This window comes from Acyrthosiphon pisum, chromosome A1 (assembly GCF_005508785.2).
Source record: "Acyrthosiphon pisum isolate AL4f chromosome A1, pea_aphid_22Mar2018_4r6ur, whole genome shotgun sequence".
Classification (NCBI taxonomy): domain Eukaryota; kingdom Metazoa; phylum Arthropoda; class Insecta; order Hemiptera; family Aphididae; genus Acyrthosiphon; species Acyrthosiphon pisum.
This window is the reverse complement of record NC_042494.1, coordinates 71,419,558-71,435,065: the sequence shown is the minus strand read 5'-3', so window position 1 is coordinate 71,435,065 and position 15,508 is coordinate 71,419,558.

The following is a 15,508-nucleotide window of genomic DNA, read 5'->3' as shown; positions in this document are numbered from 1 at the left end:
TCACCGCCACCAATCCCCTTAAAATTACATAACATAACATAATATTAAATAATTTAATACAAATAATGATACCTATTAGTTGTAGTTTACTTTTAACTATGTGTGCATTTCTATTGATCCAATTTTATCGTTCCTGACGTTCATCTGTGTCCAGTGTCCACCCACGTTTTCCACCCTAAATACAAGCTGGTAGGTCTACTATATAGACTATAATATAGTATTATGTGGTTAGGTGCTCGAATTGGGAATTATTAAGTAGAGAACCAACAACAATTTAGTAAGCTCAAGCCAAAGATTTAAAAGCTGCGGTCCAAGTGCAAAATTATTTAACATAGTCCCAGGGGGAGAGGACTTTGCTGCTACAACCACCTAAATGTCGAATACTACATTTCAGCTTAGTCATAGAGTTTTGGAATTATTATATTCCAAATATAATATATGTAACATGTAACTATGTAAGTGAATGTGGATTTATATTTACCTTATTTTCGAATTTTTTCTCAATTACATTTCAATATTTCATGCATTCAGTCACTTATAAAAGTAATAGCACTATAGTGTATAAAGTATAAGTGTAGGTACAAACAAACTAAAATAAAAATAGTAAAGCAGGTTCACTAAACTATAGAAAGATAGAAAAATATTTTTTATATTAAAATATGTGAAATTCAATAGTTATTTTATATTATATATAATTATTGACAAAAATTTTCATCCACTCCACATTTTGATAAAATTAATTTTGGTCATTATTTTGTGCTGTCCGCCTGCCCCCCCCCCCCCCCCCCCGTCCAAGATTAAAAATATATACCTTCATCGTCGTTGCAGATATTTTTAAAAACGTCTTAACGTACCTAGATAAATAATTATAAGTGTTGCTAATGTTTCGAGCTAACCTAAACCTTATTGATATAAAAGTATGTATGCTCATCAATTTCGCACATGTCGTTTTTATTATAGTATTATACCAATTGCTGCATATAATTATTGTTATCAAGCGATTCACAGTAATGTAATGCAGTAATGCACGTACTGGAGGAACAGTCGTGACGGACGAATACGTTTAGAACTACATTTTTTTACCATTAATCCTTTTACGGGGAATTGGCGAAAAGCAGTTTTATGGAGCTATTTGAACAAGTTTCCATGTTAATATTTTAAGTGTAATACTCATCGTTTGGGATGTCAAACCAAGATGAGAACTTGTCAGTAAATATGTTTTATTGAAATATTTTAGAACGATCAGAAGACTTGAACTCGATCGTTCCTCGTGAATCCTACTTTAGTGTACTATATTATTTTAACAGTTGATTCAAAGAAATTTCAAAATATCATTATAAAATATAAATCGATATACGCCTAACAGCTATTTTATACAATGTATTTATGTATATGGATTAAAGTTGTTGTTAACATAATATTGTTTTAGTTTTGATGATAAGTTAACAATAAGTTTATTATCCACGGAAAATTCCTAGACAAATTCGTATTTATTGTGTGTATTCGATACTATATTCTATTGCATATTGTTTGTCTATTGATAGATGATTACGAGTATGATGCACACATAATTACATTCACAATGAAATCAATTAAATCCAGTCGTTGCTACAGCAGTTATCATCCTTGATAAAATAGCGTCACTATCATGCACAGTATTATAACGACGTTAACCCAAGAATTACACGTTTTTCGCGTTAAATATAAAACGTGATTCATGTTAAAAGAACTTAAATAATGCGCAACTAATAATTATTCATTTTATTGGAAGCCTTGTGATTTATAAATTATAATATAAGTACCTATTCCCTATATATCATAGGTACACAATATGGTACCTAAATAACAATATATAAATATATGGGTGCTGACTATATATTACACGTTTGACTAAGGTAAACAGTATTATATTGTATTACTTCGTCCTGATAAATTGGAAATATGTGTATTTATACCTAATATACAATAGTAGTAATATAGTACCTATCTGGTTATATATTTTACAAAAGTGTTCACGAAAATATTAATCGAATCGCGCATTATTTAATATTTTAATGTGCACAAAGATTTATACTGCGACTACAGTCCTGCAATTAAAAGAAACTAAAGAAACCGGTACCTATATACACCTACAGTTCCAACTCGCCCGTCTTGCTCTATCCCCGTGGTATATCATTTAATATTATTTTATTGATATTTTAATGATTTGTTTTGATTACAGGTACCAAGGTACCTATAATAATGAACACCGGGATACCTGCACTATGCTTGCAGCATATACGGCCGGTTGTGAATTCGAGATTTGCACTCGGGGAGTGACGAAATGATTTTTTTCGATTTCCCTGTTGGACTGAACTGGGCCGGTGTGTTTGATTTCAAAATAATATTATACTATTATATAGGTGGCCTGTCAAATCCCAAAGTGACTCTGCAAAATTCCCGATCGGAGCGTGGACGCTACGACTATTGTACTGCACAACGACAACGTCACGACATAACTGTTGCATGCATATTATGTGTACCTACAATTTATATATGTTATGTTCGAGTGAAAATCACAATTTTCTCGAATCTTCGTCAATGCATGACGCTAGAATGATGCACGCACGTCCTATGTGCCTACGCCTAATCGAGTAGTATTTATATTATATTATTATAAGCACGCGCGCGCGAGGATGACCAACCGCTTAAATGTTAAAAAACTTAATAATTCGTAACTAGTAATTATTCAGTTTATTGCGATGCAGTCGCCTTGTGATTAATATATTATTATTATAAGCTTACCTATTCCGTATAGAACATTAAAGATTTAATAATTTGGTTTGGTTATAAATGCCTACCTATAATGAACAGCGGGATATATGCAGCAATTACAGCTGCAGGTGGTGAGTTCGAGATTTTGCACTCGAAGAGTGAGGACATGCCTTTTTTTTAATTCCCTAATTGACTGGACTGGGACGGTTTATTTTTACAATGTGCATAAAATCAATACCTAGGTAGAAAGAGGTAAAAAAGGTATAATTTCGGCGGAATCGATATACACACCTTCAGTAGCTTATCAAATCCCAAAGCAGCTCTGCAGTATTCGTGATTGGAAGCTTGAACAAGGTCTATTATATTAAATTGCACAACGACGGAGTTACTACATACCTGTTGCGTGCATTTATACCTACAATATAATATGTTATATTCGAGTGAAAACCACAATTTTCTCGAATCTTCGTGAATGCTGACCTTGACGACATGAATTCGTTCGATTTCCCTATTCGACTGAGCTGGGCCAGTGTATTTGATTTCAAAACAATAATACCATATGCATAAAACCAATACAGGGGTGACTTATTGCAGAATTCCAAAGCACCTCTGCTGCAGAATTCGAGATCGGAGCGTGGACGAGGACTACTGCACAACGACGACGTCGCGACATACCTGTTGCGTGCATTTATGTGCCTATACTGTATAGACAGTATATTATGTTATGTTTGAGTGAAAAACACAATTTTCTCGAATGTTTGTCAATGCGTGACGCTAGAGTATGGTGCACACTTCGTCCTTTCTGCCGCCGCCGAATCGAGTAGGTATATATAGTGTTTATATTATTATAATATGCGCGCGCGAGGATGACCAACCGCCGCTCTGTCATTATCTCACGACCGACCTCCACAACGACCCTACGATGCCGTGTTTTATTTTCCGACCATTACACATGATACCTATAATATCATATCATCCCACTATCCACCAGCATCCATACCTGCACGGACTCTCATGGCTTTATAATAACAACAGTATGATAATAGCAATAAATAATAATAAAATATATTCTGGTCGATGCGAACAATATAATAATCGTGTTTCTCGGCGCGCTGCGGATTTCATCTAGCGCAGTACCTATTTAATAATGACGGCATTATAATGACGTGTATTTGTAAAACGGTAGGAGTGGGGTCGTGGGGATCGAATGTTTTCGAATGTTATAACATACCTTTAGGATGACTGGAAACCTTCACAGAAATATTAAACATTTTTTTACGGATTTACACTATCCGAGGAACACTCGAAGAAATGTGGCCAATTAAAAATGTAGCTCGTTAAAACAACCATCGACGTATAACGTTGTAACGACCTAAGGGTAAGGACAACGTAAGAAAAAAAACCATTATATTGATTTTCGGTATGAAACACGATCTACGAAATCTGCAGTGATTCATTAGTTAAAAAAGAAACAATATTCAAAAGCTAAAATAATAGACAAACATGTAAGACCGCCACCGCTTGTGTAATATTCAAAAACCGTAGGCTCTTCCAGAAATCAAATTTTAAGTTCTTCTGTTCTTCTATGCAGCTCATCGTATGTATATCTGAAATAAAACATTGCCAGTGCAGGTTTAACGCGATAAAAAAAATAAAAATAGTTGTGTTTAATACACGTGGATATAATTATGTAAAAAAAAAATTTGAAAATCTCATAAGCGATATCTCTTCGTCGATGGTGTCGTGCACTCCGCTAAGCAGTTATGACGTGTCGGTTAAAAATGTGCGCTTAGCATACACGACGACGATGAGTAAAACACCGGTTCGCCTTGGCGTAACTCGATAACTTTTCGGCCAGAATCTACGAACCGATCGTAAGCGCCGAATTTTGTTTCGACAGTTCAAGTAATAATATTATGTTACCCCGCCAAAAATGAATTTGACTCTTTCTCAATGATGCATTAATATTGTTGTTTAACTTATACTATGTAAATACCATGTATCATACACATGTAACACTTTACCTATCTGTTAAATTAGTTTTCCAAATCCTCACGCAATTTTAATACCTATTATAATTGTTACAACGTTAATAATATTGTCATTTCTCATACTCTAATTCGCACGAGTGGTTGTAAATGTTTGTAGAGGTATTAAGGATAATATAATCCTTAAATAATTGTGTTATAAAAGTATAAAATAGATGTAATATTGGATCAAGTATTTATAAATTATTTATGTTGATACTTTAATTATTAATATTAATCAGTAATCACTAACATGTTCAAATCACCATGATAGCCCCCATACATTGCAAACCCATTATCCTAAAGACCATGATAGAACTATAGAAGTAACTCCATAATGTGAAACTTGTGGCATCCCCTTGACGGATAACCATATTTTCTCAGTGTCGAATATTCGAACCTTACCACAACCTATCCAACATCACCGAACAAGTCAGCCAGGCCCTAGGACCCAACCCTCAAGGCATTACAAACTTACTTTAATTTTTAATAAAATCAAATTTGTACAATTTAATATGTTGTAAATATGTTATATGAAAACTTGATGTAATACCTTTAATGTACTTCAACTGACTAATAGCCAAGTGACCGATGTATTTAAGGCCAATAAAAAAAAAAGCTTTTTATCGTGGACCTATTATCCTAAGTACACAAAATTAAATTACTATAAAACTACTTGAACGAATTTTGATTATGATTCGTCAACATATTCAGAAAAATATTCCACTATAGTATATTATGTGGCAAGGGCGGAAAATGGCCTTTCCGCGCGAGCCACACATACTATTTTTTGTCACGCCCCTGCGTTCATGGAAAAGGTTATGCAGGGATATATGCAACAATTATAGACTTTTCTACAAAATATGTTTATGCGTCACGCAAGGAGGTTATACTATAAATTTAAGATGTAACCAAAAGCTTATGTTTTGTAAGAACCGTGGTAGGTATACATTTTAGTTTCTGGTTGTGCAGGGGATACGCGCCCGGCGGCTGGCACTTTTGGGGATTTCTTCTTTTCCGCCCGGCACTTTTGGGGATTTCCTCTTTTCCACCCGGCACTTTGGGGATTTCCTCTTTTCGGAAAAAGGTTGCTTTCCAACGCTTCAACCGTGGTCGAAAACCAAACTTTCGGTGCAAGCGTGACAAAAAAATTTACAGTAGAAAAGAGGGGTTATCATTTGAAAAAAATAGAAGTTTGTAAATCTACAGGACACTCATTAAGTAGTACAAAAAAATCTCAAGAATTTGAAAATATGATCTTCAAGTATATTTGGAAACATTAATAATCACATTTTGAATTACTCAATTATTGAGGATAAAAAGGGAATACGCATTTAGGGTGAATCATTCTGTATATTATATTACCCAAGACAATTTTATTTGGTTTGCCGTGGGAAATTGTTCAACACAATATTGAATATACCTATAATATAGGCGGATACATACTATATATAGGTGTCTACGTTATACATTATTTAATCATATGATATAATAAAATATACAAAAATCTATAAAGACATAAGTGTATGATATATGAGACGTTTACATTTTTGTTCCGATAATATTATAAAATATATAACGTCGTTATGTTAGTCCAATATTCATGATCGTTTTGTACTGAGAACAAGATAACAGGTACCGGCTATGGTAGCGTAAAATAGAGTAGACGTCATAAACTATACCTATGTTAGTATTATAGTACTGCACCCTGTTATAACACCAATAAAAAGTATATTGTACTATGTAGATATCATAACGGATGGCTATTGACGTTTATTTTGAGGTGTAATAATTGCACGCTATTAAATTATACTGTACCTATACATTATATTTATGAATTATTAGGGTGGCTACTTTTATCATACGTTTGATATAATATAACATCATAATATGGTTACGTTCATGGCGATTCACAATAGGTAAAGTGTTTATATGTTCATTATTTAATATAGTTTAAAATATTTTGACAAACATTTTCAATATTATGTTTATCGTTGTATACCTATTCTTTTTTATGTTTTTACTAGAATGACAACTACTTTTCAATGAATTAGAGCAATCCTTGGTTTCAAAAATACATCAACAAAATCTATTAATAAACATATTAATATACCTATTCGTTGATATGTCATGTACCTATAATGTTTTTATTTGTTTTACTGTTGTTAAAAATTACATCCACTATGAAATGCTATGAGGAGGTGAACCCAAGTTTCTTAACTACGTTTGAACGGCGTTGCAGTCTAAATCAAACCATTATTCTCATGTGAAGGAAGTTTCAATATGTCATATTTAAATTATAATTTTCCTATAATGATAAAGAACCAAAAACATAAATTATACATACTCCGGTAAGATTACCGACAAAGTAATAAGTAATAACTGATAACGTATCAGTGATAAGTATCAATACTAATTAGTGATTACCTATCAGAATTTTTAAATTCTTTAGGTGCATAAAAATATGTCTATAAAGGTAAAATATTACAAAAAATATCAATAAGCTTGTATTAGAAGATTTTAGCCACATTTACTAATTATACGGTATAAATCTGCAGGTCCATCAAAACATTTTCTGTATTTATTAAACTATAAATAATTATTCTTCTTCGTTCAAGACTCAACCACTATTAAAGTTGGTTTTTTTTATTTCAGTATTATCCATTGCCTAGTAACTTTAAAAAAGACACTTCATGGATACGTTTAATATTAATAGAAACATTTTTTAAAAATACTCTGTAATTTCATAACATAACTATCAGCGTTTTACTCGCATCCGAATATTGTATCCTACATAGAATAATAAATATTATAAGAACCATAGCCTATAAAAATAGCAAGTTAACTATGTGTAGAATGTAGGTATATACCTACTATATACCTAGCTAATGTAAGTAATAACGTCATCATTTTTTGTTATGAAATATACACACATATATAAATAGGTGAAATATTGCACAAGGTTTTAAACATTTTTATTTACACTCGCCACAATGTCTTCCGAAGGTTTTGACTAAAATCATTGTATGCAATTATTAATTTATTTAACTCGTCGATTGAATTATCATGCATTCATAGCTTTGGAATTGCAAACACATAAAAGAGTTAATTGGACACGATATGATGCTTTATTACTGTACGGCTGTTCATGCGTATGGCTATAATAGTTGATATCTATATATTTGATCTAAGCGAGGAAAAAATATTGTCTTTTTAAAACACAAACTAAAAATTATACCTTTACCAAACAACAAAATGTAAATCTTTTTGTAAATTGCTATTTTTAGAAGACACTAATGTTTTACATTATACCATTTTAAGTACACATAAATTCCCTATTCGTAATCGGCCGTTAATAAAATACCTTGACAATAAATGAATATTTTTATCATGTCATTAAACATCAATTATAGCTATCTATACTCGATACTTCGTTAAATTTCACACAAAAATGGTAGGTATGCTAGAGTTCACATTATTGAACGTCAATCCTCTTCGAATGTCCCCTGTTAAGTCGACCAACTATATATTTATATTTTACACAATTTGTTTACACAAATAGGTGGACCTATAATATACTATTTCTTAGAGCTTACTCAAGTTTACTAAACGTCATATACCTACCTGGCTACCTATATATTAGGTACATATTATACATAAGTATTACAATGATAATACACTTTATGTATGTGATGTCTACATTTTTAAACTATCAAATAATTATGTAATATTATAAATACGCAACTTTTTTTATAACTTTATGTCAATTTTAATAGTAAATATTATACAGCATATACGAACAAAAGGATTATAGACAATTAAATAACAGTTGAACTCGTCTGTTAGTTCAATTATACGAGTATGCGACCTGCCTACTAAATGTGTTAATAAATCTTAAATTTAGTAAGTACTAAAAATGAATACTTATTGTATTTGAGAAACATATTATTGTATTGATTAAAATGAACCTCGTTGAACATTTTTTTTTTTTGTAAAATAGATCATGTACAATCAAAATATATTATAAAATTAAAAATAAGTCATTATTATATTATTAAGTGTATTACGAAACGTGATTACACGGCAGTGTGATAAACAAGAAATAACGTGTGGAAAAATTAGTATTTAAAATTTCAAGAGCAATGATAATATATAGATGCATAGGTATGATAATTATTATAAGTTTAAATATGTAATAAATAAATGTACGCATAAGTATATACATTGGCATATTATATGATATTACATAATATGATGCATGCTTGATGGTTGTGCTACAATAATAAATAATTATCATTGTGAAGTCCTGCAATTATGTCTACCTACCGTAAGAACAGTATAATATTATAATTTATAATGTACCTGACAGTGTGATTATCATTGTTTTGCGCAAAACTCGCAATAAATTGTAGGGGAAAAATTGTAACCTTCAGCATTTAATTTTTTCGGTATCGTATATTATACGAGGATGTCAGAGTAATCTTATAAAAATTTAAAATTATAAAATTCAACCATTGTTTATTGTTATTTATATACCAACATTCTCTATTTCTTCAAACGCTCAACAGCTTCTTCTATAAACTACCTACATCATTTCTAATTACATGATAGAATTATAGAAGATAATACGAACGATAATAGCACCCCTTATTATTGTTCTTATAAACATTGAATTTAAATTTAGACAATACAAAGTACCTTGTACCTATCGATATACTTCCCCTTTTTACATCATTCCCAAATCATTTTATAAGAAAAAGATTTCCTTACATTTTTTAAGTAATATAACTTTTTTGTTTTTCATCCAATTTTTGTTAGTTGTAGATTTTTATGTCATAGGAAAATATACTTACTCATCATTCATGGAATACAGAACAATAGACAGATACTTGATTGTACTTATATAGGATATTATTTTGATTTAAAAATGATTTGATCCAAATCTTAACTTTCTTTTCGGGAAAACACCTTCAATACAATATATTGTTGTCTTAAGACTAGCGGATAAACTTTAATACTTTATTATACCTAATTTGAACGTATTCTTATTTACTAGTAAACACTCCACACTTTTAAAATCCATACTGCACACTTTAAATTTCGGACTACACACTTTGTGTCGGGGTTTGCTAAAATAGAGGCTGGGTTATGTTTACCACGGTTTATGAATCCGGATATAAGCGTTGTAGTATTTTTTTTTTTTTATGGCGAATAAAATATTATAATAATAAATAATAACATATGCGTGTATAAAATAATCGTAACTACATTATAACATGTACGATGTACCTATTGTTATTAGTTAAAGACGTAGTAACCACTAACCGCGGTAGTACCTATAATATGGTAGTACATGATGGTATAACGTTATTATTTATTTGTATGATAATATATTATGGTATAATATTATTATTTATTATGATAGTGCATTATTATTATTAAGGTACCTACATTATATTATTATAGCTTCACGTATCCGACTCGTCAACCATAATATTATAGTGTTAGCGATGCAGCCGTGGTCGGTTTGCATAAACAATCGGAAAATTGAAATAATCATCATCTTGTATTGTCTTATATTGGCTGACATTGGATTATTTCGTCAGTGTTTCGGTAGGTGCACGATTTCTCCAAGATATAATAATATAGTGTTTAGCTGCAAATTTGCAATGTCGCACCCGTATAATTATTATACGCAGAATCAACATACTATCATATATTATAATATTATGTATACCACCGATTAACGTTTGAATTATTATGTTAATAATTTTATTGTTAACACAATAATCATTACGGGCTTATATAATTACAACGTATTGTTGTTGTTGCATACCGCAGTCACGTGGTTAATCGTTAGGAAACTATTTATTAATAATATAATATATTTTATTATAGTTAGGTCTTAGGTATGACTGTCTTATAATATAGTTATATCATTACAATATAATATTATGTCATATTATATTAGTATATTACTGGGAGTTTCGGTGTCACTCGCAGACCATCCTATAAAGTATGAAATAAATAAAATAATATGGAGCGTCGGCATTTATTTCATAAACAGGTGAGCCTACTATCGAAATATACAATATAGGTGCTCACTTAAAAACTTTGTGTACATATCGAATGTTTATCGTCATTATTCCGCGCAGAATCGTATAAATTATAAAATAATATGTGATACCCTCCGTTATTCTATTATTGTTCGCGTATTTTGCAAATTGAACGAAAACAAAAAAAATGACCACCGCAAATAGTTATTTTATCGATTTACGTAGAGAAATCATCACTATAATAATAATATGAAATAACATACCGTGCAGTGCGTTTGTGTTCCGTTGACCCGCCAAAAATTCAAAAAAAAATTCAACTTACAGCATAATCTGCAAGCGTTCGCCGTTCAGGTCTGTGAGCACATAATAATAATAATAATATGTACATAGTAATATTATATTATATTGTAATAAATTATGATAATAATAGTTGGCCAAACGTTTAAGACCTGGCTGTATACAATATATTATTTTAGTTGAGTCAAGTCTCTTCCGGACCGTTTTTGCGTGTGTACGAATCTGAGATTTAAGACGTTTATTACTTTGTGCGTTATTGTAGACAAACACACCATACACGCGGCGTTCATACAATCGTCTTCAACACAATAATATATTATATTAATATTATTATATTATGTCTAATTGCAATCCATTAACCGACTGGAAAAATACAAATTAATAATTGTTTAACCTTGGACGGACTGTGCTGTGTTGGTATATTTAATAATATAATATATTATATTTTGTAAACAATAATTCATTAACATTGTGTCCGATCTTTTTAATAGCTGAACACATATTATTTCGTTTATCTTTATTTTGATGACCTCATGCTCGCGAGGGATAAACATAAAACGATATTATAAACGTACCGAATGTATATTTGTACAAAAAAAAAAAATAATAATATATTGTCGTAAAAACGGCTTTGGGCAATGGGCCGTAACTAATTACTGCAAGATTATTGCAGTCTGCAGAAGCTCCTACTGTATAATAATATTATAATGCGTATCGAATACCTAATATTGGAGTGAAAGTGTTGCGGAAACATTAAAAACCGTCTATAACTAAGTACCTATATTTGTATATTTTGTATATAATATCGACCTTCGTGATTAGATACGCATACCATTTTAGCAATCATCTTGTTTACCCTACCCGATATCTATAATACGTATTATAGCCACTAATGAGGGTTTTAGTTAATTTGAGGTAAGATAAAAAGGGACCCCATGGCGTAGTATGGTTGTAACCATAGTCATTTTTCATGGCGAATACACTTTTTTATTTGAAACACTCGATACTTAGGTATCTAGTAATCATAGGTATCTAATGTGAATCTTGGAAAAAAAATCCAAAGAAAAAATCTCCAAAGCTATACCGAACCGTACTGTTGGGTACAACAGCTGTCAAAAATAATAATTAATAATAATAAAAATATAAACAATTTGAATGATAATTATAATATTCATAAATAGGTATATATTATATTATATGATATTGCTATATAAATATTTTTTATTTTTAAACAGATAGGTATACCCTTTACTAATACAAATTAAAAGTAGGTAAGTACAGTAAGTTGAATCTCAATTTGACAAATATTATACTGAAATTAAATAATATTATATTATAAATGTGTTAATATTTTTAAAATTAATCGAATTCCTGTTTATGAATCTTAACATCTTAAATGATTTTTCAACTAAAATATTAATATGTAATTATTTACTACAATTATCAATTTTATAATAAAATACAATAGACATAGGTAATTAATAACATTATCTAAACGAAAAAAAGTAATAGGTAACAATGCAATTATTTATATCTAGTGGGAGGTAATTTCAAGGACTATTATTAAGTAGCAAATTTGTTTAGATTTTACTGTGAAATTAGAGTATCATTTAATAGTCAATCATATTACATAGCATTATAGCCCACCCCAAAAATTATTTCTATATACGACACTGGAGTGAATTGACTTCTTATAAAGTTTAAAGTTAAGATTATTATCTAGGCAATATCATAGGGTTTTATATTATATTTTAATTTTAAATCGAATTATGAGTATATTTATTATTTTATGATGTACAATTATCATTACAGTACAGTTAGGTATAGCTTTGTGGATTTTTTTTCCGATTATCATCTAATGTTTATCACAATATTATAGTTGTACACTCTTTACTCTTTAGTGCAGGTCCAGGTATGCCGCAGCTACCTCCTATATATTATATTATAATAGTATCATTTATATTAGTATAAACGATGTCAAGTCATGTCTGCAAAAATCACGCCCATCCACATTGTTCTGTCGTTGCCGTAGTTGACATCGATTGATGGAGTGTATGACGTATAGTTACGTCATAATATATATATTTTTTAATTATAGTAATATAGTCTCATTATCGTTGTACGAAATACCGATAGTCGTTGGTTGAAATCTATAATTTATATGCACTTAAGTCCTACCGCATAGATTCTACAGTCTGCACACAAGCCACACAATTGGATACATACAGTTTATTCGCTGGTGGTGAATTTATGAGGGGAGGGTACTCGACGTGGAACAAACGTCAAAATAGTATGTTGTACAAACATTTTTAATTATTTTATTTTGTAAAATATATACCTTTAAATTTTAAGTTTTTTTTTTTAGTCTTTTATTCCGGGCCTTGTAGGCTCATCGTCGCTTACACTATACCTCTCCAAGACACGCTGTCCTTAGCCAGTTATTCTCCATCTGTTATTCCCAGGAGATTGAGATCGTGAGAACGTTTAAATCGTGGTAGGCTCTGTCTGCCTAGCGTTGTCTAGGTCTTTTCCCATTGATTTTTCCTTTCAGAGGTTTCTTTGAAATTCCATTTGACATCCATTTTAATATAATACTAACAAAAATAAGTAACCAGTCCTAATATAAAAATGTCTTTGCATGTTATTACCCCCCCCCCCCCCCTGGGATCGGCTCAAGCGAAAATAGCGAACTAAAATCAAATTTTGCCACCCTTAACAATATAATATTATCAATATTTTGAAAATGCCACCCTCTTACTAAAGTGCCGCCTACTCCTAGAGCCAGGCCTGCGCCCTCCTCCCCAATTCTCTCAAAGAAAATGTTGAAAAACCGCCGTTGATACGGTTACCAATACGCATATTATGTACCTATACCTCCATCGTAGATGTTCGCGGAAAATTATTAGTTTGCCCGGCGATGACTAATACGGCGCGTGCGACGGATTCAACCACTGATAATAATATAAGGTTCCTTCCGCTTCACGTTTCGTTCAATATCAAAATATCGAAACATCGTATTTTTATTATGTTTCCATTACCATTTTTCATTACAGTACCCATACCACGGTATTAAAATATTATAGTAATTGATATACCTACACTATATGCGGATTTAGATACCGTGAGTCACCTAGGTCGCCCCGCAGTGCACGTATTGTGCGAAACAGTATATGCGAAGACGTCTTAGATGCGATGTGTTTATGTGGTGAGCAAACCTTGAACTCTGCGGCTGGATATCTGCGCGGTGTGCTCTTCGGGATTAACCTTATTCCCCGCTCGCGCGTGCAGACACGCGTTATTGATAGTGTATAATATTATATGCTATAATAATAATAATAATAATAATTATAATATTATATAGACGTGCGTAAAACCCACCGTCGCCGCCGCCGCTCGTAATGACGGATGTTTGTACTCGGAATACGTGAAGGATAATATTGATATTATAATATACAAAATGTGTACGTACCTATGCATATTGTGTAATTAATATAAAATAATAATAATAGTAATATATGATTATCATATATTTTTTTTACGATCTTGGCCGCCAATATTCGTCCGAAATGACGCAATGGTAATATACGTATACATTTGTGCGTTTATTCTCGTTATTATATATTATAATTAATATTATATTTCCCCAGATCGATTTGATTTCGCTGAAAAAGTCGCACCGGCATTCCGCACCCGTGAATGGTATTCTCGCACGTCTCTTATAGTAGACACCTGTTAACCGAGATCAGAGGCGAACGTCATTAGGAATTCCGGTTCGCGCGCTTTTCCGCTGCGGACTCACGTTCGATTTACCAGAATATTACAGATCGTCCCGATTAAAATAATACATGCCTTGACCAAAGTGTTGGTATTACTCGGTATACACTTCACAGTTTGTTCAACGGCAATGAATGTCACCAACGCAATCATTATAGGACAATGGTCACATATTTTGCTGTAGAAACACCCTATGCGTTATACATGACCTGAAGTCCACATCACTTATTCACGGAATGCGTCGATTAAAATATTATGTTGATCAAAGGATGAAGGGAGTCTGGAGTGGTCTCAGCACATTTGCTTTATTTTGTTCTAGCTACCGTAGAATTAATTAATACAACCTAGTATGTTTTATAAAATATTTTTAAAGTGGATGGTAGTAAATAGTAAATATCCAACACATTTAACGACTAATTTAAGCACATTAGATACTTTATAAAAGACGATAATATAACCTGTGATATAATATATTAAACGTCGCGGTCGTTATTTAACATAGTATAATATCGTTAAAATGCTTCAAATAGCTAAACTGCTAAAACCTCTAACAACGGCGCATTAAAATTTAAAATTTTTTTTCATTTATTGATTTACTGA